Source organism: Semicossyphus pulcher, unplaced genomic scaffold (genome assembly GCF_022749685.1).
Source record: "Semicossyphus pulcher isolate SPU_LCO1_2020_fin unplaced genomic scaffold, fSemPul1.0.p SCAF_9, whole genome shotgun sequence".
Lineage (NCBI taxonomy): Eukaryota > Metazoa > Chordata > Actinopteri > Labriformes > Labridae > Semicossyphus > Semicossyphus pulcher.
The window spans coordinates 10579158-10586748 of NW_027211770.1; positions in this window are offsets into that span (position 1 = coordinate 10579158).

The window sequence follows — 7591 nt, forward strand, 5'->3', positions numbered from 1 at the left end:
AGGGAGGCCGGGCTCTGGATTTCAATCATCATGACACTGTGAGTATGACGCTGCTTCACTAAGCTACCACACTGCTCCCTGATATTTCATTACTTCTCATGATGTCATGTTGAAATTAAACTCCACATGCAGAGATACCGGAGCTGAAGGGTTTAAAGCTCCTAAAAGTCATTTATCAGCTGGATTATCGTCAACAGATGCTCATTAAAGCCAGTCACATCTGGATTTATTCGCCATTTGTGTCACATACGCAGCACGTCCCAACGATCCTTGTTATTATTTTCAAATTATTATGAGCTGAGACATAATTTCAACAAGCCAAGAGAGAGCGTTAATGTGAGTTTCATGGGGAATATCAGGGGGAGTGTCATTTTGAAAAGTGCTCTGTAGTGATCTTTAGCTGCGATGTAGTAGATGTGGTTTTAGTTTATAAACTACAACATGAATAATGTTACTAAATCAATCTTATCAACAGCATCATTTGGACATGAGGAATTAGGTGAAAAATAAAAAGGATCATTAACTGGATTATTTTGTTAAAGAAACAATAACTGATTCGTATTAATAATCTGATAACTCGTGCAAATATCTATCTTCAAAATGTTTATTATTTATGAACAGAGCACAAATATGAACTGAGAAAAAAATGCAGGCACAATAAAATCCCACTCTACCTCACAATAAAAATAAAGCCGATAAAAGCCAAATTAAAATGATTGGAAACACAACACAAAAACAGAAGCAGCTACATTATTTGAATTGTAAAACTGAATGATGTGAAAGTCTGCACTGATATTGGCAGCCTGAGCCACGGAGCCTCCGCTGAGATGCGGGGAGTGTTTGCTGAGAGCATTGATCACATTCAAATTCATTAAAGAAACCAGGATGGAGCTTTTATTTCCACTCATTTAATTATTATAATTTGGTTAGCCTCAACAATTCCAAGCAACAAGCTGGTATAAACAGCTGTATCGCATTTATCTCGAATCATCTCTCCGCAGCGCGAGACAACATCCTGCACGGCTGCCTCCAGTTCACCTTCAGCTTAATCAATTTAGAAAGCCAATTTTCGTCCAAACGTTCCAATACTGAGGAGGACAAGGTTGTTATATCCAGCGCATTAAGAGTGAATACTCCATCATTAGCAAATCAATTGTAGTTTCTATTCACATTGGAAAGGGTTGGACCGAGAAGGAATTGACGCCCTCCCCCTTCCGTACAAAGCCTGGCTCACCGACACAGCCCTGCATGTGAGGGGAGAAAGCCTTTTCTTGTACAAACTATGAGGAATTGTCCTTTAAACTTCTCTTCTTCCTCCAAAGCAGCTTATGGACAACAATGTCAAGTTGGCCCATAGACGACCTCTAGCATGACTGATCCTCCGTAGGTCTGACTGACTCTGCGTGTGTGTGTGTGTGTGCGTGTGTGTGTTCAGGATGCGGAAAATGCATGTCATGGACAGAAAAAGAATGAGTAGAAAAAATGGAGGAGTATTGTGGATGCTAAACCTCTGTTTAAAAGGCTACAGCACACACACACACACACACACACACACACAGGCACACAGCATCACGACAGCCCTTTTCTGTTTACATAGACGATTGGACATGAATAGCAGCAGAGGCCTCAGTCAAAGCTAGCAGGGCTGAATGGAGCTGATAGATTCAATGGTGAGGAGAAGACGCTCCTTTATAACATTAAAAGATAATTTGGCTTAACACACAGCCGTCTGCACGCCATCATAGACTCGGAGCACCTTCACGCTAAGCTCTTAATCTACAACTCATTCAGTGCTACTGCAAGACAAACAGGAGCGGGTGTTGTTTATATTGCTGTTGATGACACGAGGAAAGAGGAGGCAGAGAAAGCCACAGAAAACAGGTGGAGAGGTGGATTAGATCGATTATCTTCTGTTTCACTGTTTATAAAAGCAGAATTAATTTAAAATATGATGATCCTCGAAACAAAATAGGGTTCAAATTAAAAAGAAATATTCAGTGAAACTCTCTTTTTAACATGCCTCATCAGAGAGGCTTCATCATAATCTCTGATCGGATGCAAACGAAAAATTTATTAAATCCAATAAAGTTTTGACGCAAGACTAGTTAAAAAATATCACGCAGTTAATTATTTTATCAATGATAGAACAGACCTACTAACATTAAATACAAACATTAGCTACTGCTCATGCCATCACACTCAGCCTTGAGCAGCTTGTGATCCGAATCATTTTCAAAAGGAAAAAACAGAGAAAAAGCAGAGAAATAAGAATAACAAATCATGCTGTTTGACTCGACGTGACTTCAAGGCCATGAAAGTAAAGCACCATCATCTAATTCACAGTACTTCACGAAGTAAAGGAATCTCATCTGCTCGATCGTAGGCAAGGTTAAGTGTATACATATAGAGGTATATATCACCTGTAGAGATAAGGAACCTGCAGCGTGCTAATAAATCTGAACGATGTGAGTGTTTATTATCGGCACAGATAAGAAATATGCAGCGTGATGATAAATATAAGAGTCACTTTAATTTTGATCTCTGTGAACAGTCTGATCACAAGCTGAAGAATATGTGTGTTTTTCATCACATTTCCTGTTCAAATGTGGCTTTATGGCTGTTAACACATCTACAGTAGTGCACTGATTCAGAACAGACAACCAGTCACGCCACAGCACAAAACGTGTGGTTTAAAGCTGATATTTACATTGGATCACAACTTGATTGTACAGAATATTAATATCATGTTTTGTACATTTGAGACTGTTTTGTAAAAGGAAACCAAATCCTCTAATAGGTGAAACTATCACATGATGTTCTATATGCCTGATTTATAAAAAAATTATTCTTATAATGTAAACAACACAAAAATAGACTCAAGGAAAGAACACAAAAAAGGTGATAATTATTAAGACATTTAACATCATTGCACGTTTTATCCAATTTAAGGTTATGCTGCAGAAATAGCACGACCGCATTATAACTTCTGAATAAAACTAAGAATGCGTCATTATAGTAAAGAGTAACAACCATCACAACATTCACTTGAGTTTGCTCACAAACAGAATCAAATAAGGTGCATTTAAGATGTGAAGCCAGCCTGAATCCAGAGGGGGAGCTGTGCTGTTCAAAGTCCTTTTTAAAAAAAAAAAAAGGATTTGTTTTTATTGTAAAAGCAACCCATGAGATACTTAGTTAGCCCAATCTACCTAACATCATTTTGAAATAATAATAATGATAATACAAGCAATCATAATAATTCTAAATAAAGATTATAAATCAGAACTAAATACTTGTTTATTATCGAGGCTCATCAGAGCACTGCTGTGACATTTTGACTAATGCTTTTACTTTCTGAACTTTAAACAATATATTACTGCTGATCTAATCAATTATCTAAACCTTTTTGGGTGGGTACAAAACATAAAGCTAAAAACACATGTATTATGCACCATATGTCTTTAAGCATCGTATGACGTACAGGTCTCAATATTACAACATGTTTAAATCTGCTGATGAGGAATATTAATCATGTTCAGATTTATGGTGTTACTGCTTTTATTTGTTTGCACAGTTTTTTTTTTAAATATTTAGCTGATTAAAAAATTATACTGAATTAGTATGCATGATATAAATGATTTGAAGTGTTGTTATATCATACGAAAAATTGGTTTGTGTGTGTGACGGACTACAGAATGACGTTGCCTTGAACGTCTCATAACATTACTTATTTCTTAATGTTTTTACATTGTTTCTACAAATCCTCAAATTGTGTCATCAGTGAGAATGCTAAAATGAAACATTTAGAAATAATGTACACTGCTGGGTGTTTGTCTTTTGTTTTTGTTAATAAGGTCAGAGATTGTTAAGCTATAAGTGGGATTAAAACAAACCATTGCAAAGTGATAATTCAGTGTAAAATTGGATCGGACAATAACAATTGTATTTCAAACTATCTGCATTGTTCTATTTTTATTACAGCATGCTGTATGGTATTTATGGCCTGTACTCAGAAACATAGATTTTGCATTATAATTCGGGCACAAGATTTGAAATTACATTATTTTAAAATAATTGTACATCGTTGTAAATTACAATAAAATATATATATTCTATCTGACTACATGCAGAAATGCTGAGGAGGCTGTAAATAAATAGAATGCATGTAAATATGTGAGATGTGACAGTGCCAACTTTCATTCAACAAGATTACACAACGATTTTGCACAAACTCCACCCCACTATTGTGAGAAAAAGTCTGAAAACAAATCAGGCTCGTCTGAAAACTGGAGGCGACAGAGGCGGCACAAGCTTGTAAACAACGGTTATGGTTGCCACTTTGGCTGTCTGTCTCACTGACCGCGCTGTTAATCCACTTAAGACACAATAGACAACAGACCCACTCTACACGTTCCTACCTATTTATCTTTAAGAACATTTTATAACCTGCGATTCTCTGCTATTATAAAATCATGACTTTTCAGGTACTATATATTAGTAAAATTGTACGAATGTGATGTGCACACATTAAAGGAAAAAAGCATCTGTGGGTCATCGGGACTTTGCCGTGGTCGGTGTAATTTTTCACGGTGTCTTCTGCCCCGCTCTTCCCTCGCTCCTCTGTATTACCTTAACAAAAGCCTCTCACACACACACACATCCACTCCACCAGTGTGACAGACAGGGAGACAAAATGGCTGAATAGTGATGGAGGAGCTGCGTGTTCCTTTATGTGTCGACTAATCAGCCAGCACTAACATGTGTCAACACTACACTCACACTCGGCTCAGAATGGGGACATTGTCCGGCAGACAGAAGGAAAAACTAACACTCTTTCGATATCCTGACAACGAACCAGGAACAAAAACATAAAGCTGCAGTCATTGTGAGAATATCTGTAACGAAATGTCCGAACAATTACTCTCAAAAGCAACAATGTTTCTGGGAAAAACACCAACTCACTGCAATTTTATTTAAGCTATTTCGAACAAAAGTCTTTCGTCGTATTCTGTATTTCCATTTGAGCTGTGGAGGTTTTATAATAACAGCTCCTCTGTGACAGCGCAGAGCTGCCCGACGGCTACCTTTTGAAGCTGCTGCAGCAGCACTGATATCCTCCACCACACGTAAACATACAGTGTCATCAGTGGTCTACAAAACCCGCCTGTCTCTGTTTCTGCTTTATTTTTATTAATATAATTGACAGCTGACATCGCCCATGCATAAATAATATTCCATGTATCAGGAGCCACTGCAGACTGACAATGAGTGTATAATAGAAAAATATGTGTCCCATTGAGAGAGACAGATACAGGTAAACCTTATTCTAAAGTAGAGCGAAAACATGTTCTAATTATTCTTACAATTAAATCACTCTCTTCATCCTCAATCCAGTTCCCTGATTATCACATCAAACGCCTAATTCAGTGTTTCAATGGAAACTATAGGGGAGACTGCAGAAGAAGAAACAATGCATTGAAAAATGTACAGTTATTAATTTTGGACTATTAAAAATGAAAAATGCAAAGATAATTTGACATGCAACATTTCCTCCACACTGCATATCAGTGGATCTTTTTGGAATCTGTACATTTTAGCTTTTTGCTCGAGTCAAGCCTTTTCACTCAACCGTCGTGCATAAAAAATACTGCAGGAAAGGACAGAGAGGGAGAGCGAGAGGAAGAGAGGTGCAGAGATAATGAACCTGAGTCTGCTACTGCTATAGGCAATCAGGAACTAACCTTGTGAATAATCAAGGCTTGGCAGGCTCGAGAGGGAGAGGGGGTGAGAGAGGAAGAGAAAGAGAGGGAGAGAGTGACTATAGCACCAGTCTCTAATCCTATCAGTCCGGTCCATGGTGTGTGTGTGTGTGTGTGTGTGTGTGTGTGTGTGTGTGTGTGTGAGAGGGTTGTTTCTTTAGGACAGCTCCCACTGCGAGCGCTGAAAAGCAACCTGGAATCAAAGCCTAAATGCATCTGTGTTTGTGTTTATCACACAATGGCAAACCTTCTCTCACTGAGGCCTTCCATACATCTGAATCATTCTCTACGGCTCGGTGCCTTTCTCTGCCTCGCCATGCATTTCTAGGGTTTTATTCTGTGCCCGTGTCTTACATATCGAAGCTTTCCCCTTGAAATGGCTCTCTTTTTAGGCGCTGCATCACTGTCAACCGCATAAATATGACTATGAGGTATGTGCTGGGTAAAAAGCATGCATTACACTGCTGCTCTGGCTTTACAGGACGGGTTAGAGGGAAAGTACTCACTGCATCTGCATGTGTAACGTTGTTGTGACACTGCTGTATATTTGTTGGGGTGTTCTAGTAGGCGAGGCTAGCTTTTAAATGAATACAATAGAGCACCACTGATGAAAATGTAATTGCAATTATACTAATAAAAAAAAGGTAAAAAACCTGATTATATTGTAAGCTTTACAAAGCCTCATGTGTTGCAGCGTGACTGTGATATTATGAATTATATTGTAATTGTCCTGTGGTTTTGTGGAGACTTTGTATGTGTGTGTGTGTGTGTGTGTGTGTGCATCTGTGTGCTCCCTACATAGAAAGTGCCAGGCTCCTTGCCATTCTCCTTTTTGAAATGGACAGGATTGGAACAAATTACCCCTGCACTTTGGGTGTGTGTGTGTGTGGGGGGGGGCACACAAACAACAGCTGATGCTGTGGACAGGTGGACAGAAGGTCGCCCTCCCCCACTTATGTGCACACAAACATTTTAACACACACCAGGTATGTGTTAGCATGTTTGCATGGACACATATGGACACATTTACACTGAAACAAAACTAAAATACTCACATTCGTGACTGCAAAGTGCAGAACTAGTAACTGTAATGAATGCATTGTTCGACGTTCACACAAATACGCCCTTCTCGTTCAGATAATCAGACAAACGCACGTTGACGAAATAAAACCAAACACAACAGAAAACGCCAAACTAAAAGAACGGTGTGACACAAATCAATATCACAACAATGCCGTAAAGAAACAGAGATGACAAAGCCGTGTCTTCTGTCTCACCAAGCCGTCCGCTAAAAGCATATTTCTCGCCCTCCATCTTACAGCTGGCTGGTCGACAGGCAGACAAAGAGACACTACCGCAGTGTGAAAATATACTGACGTAGCTGGCTTCTCTGTGGCTCAGATTCAGTGTGTGTGTGTGTGTGTGTGTGTGTGTGTGCGTTTGAGCTTTATGTATTGAAATGATATTCCTGCTATGTTTTGGTGTGTCTGCTAGCATGCGTGCAGATGGTTTGTCTTATTCGTCTTGCAGCATTCACCAAGTTTGTCTACATCGTTGATCAGTGTACTTACTGTATATGCATGTCTGTCTTCTTCATGTGTTGTGTTGGTCTGATTTTGTGTGCGTATGTGTGTTTCAGGAGTACAGTAGCAATGGTCAGGTTCTAGCTGTATTAATCTGAATTCTCAGCATCTCAGTGTTGGCTCTTCTTTCCTCCCCCCTTTCTCACTCTGTACCTCTCCTCTCCTCTCCCCTCCCCTCCCCTCTCCTCCTCTCCCCTCCTCAGACTATTCTACAATGCTGGTTGTAAATAAAATTGCAGTGCTAGAATT